This window comes from Triplophysa dalaica, chromosome 11 (assembly GCF_015846415.1).
Source record: "Triplophysa dalaica isolate WHDGS20190420 chromosome 11, ASM1584641v1, whole genome shotgun sequence".
NCBI classification, from domain to species: domain Eukaryota; kingdom Metazoa; phylum Chordata; class Actinopteri; order Cypriniformes; family Nemacheilidae; genus Triplophysa; species Triplophysa dalaica.
The window spans coordinates 10,235,580-10,236,052 of record NC_079552.1 but is presented as its reverse complement, the minus strand read 5'-3'; positions in this window follow the sequence as shown (position 1 = coordinate 10,236,052).

Sequence of the window (473 nt, the reverse complement as noted above, 5' to 3'; positions counted from 1 at the left end):
AAGCGAGTTATTGCTGATAACTGAATCTCTACAGACGTGGCAGTTCATTTAATGGAAATAAAACTGAATATTTGTCGAGCACTGGTTTCCTCTGGAATGTATATGGTGGGGTTGCATGCTCTCCCAGTACTGCTGGGAAGTCAACACAAATTAAAACTTCCCAAACTGTCAAATACAAACTTAATACATCCAAAAGTCATCAGCATAGCGAGTACCATAGCACCAAGAACTGTTCAAGAAAAGAAAACATATTTGGGGGAGTAAATCCTAAAGTAGCACAATAATCAGAAAATTTAAAAGACTGTTTCTTTCGCACATTTATCCTTTTAGGACCTCATCATAATCATCGAACAATAAAAAGTATACTTGCTGATGTGAGTTACATAAGTAATTGAAAAGAAAATAAATGTCAACTTTATCAAACATATTAACCTTAAGAATCAGAATTTATCCCAGAAAAATATTAAAATCAA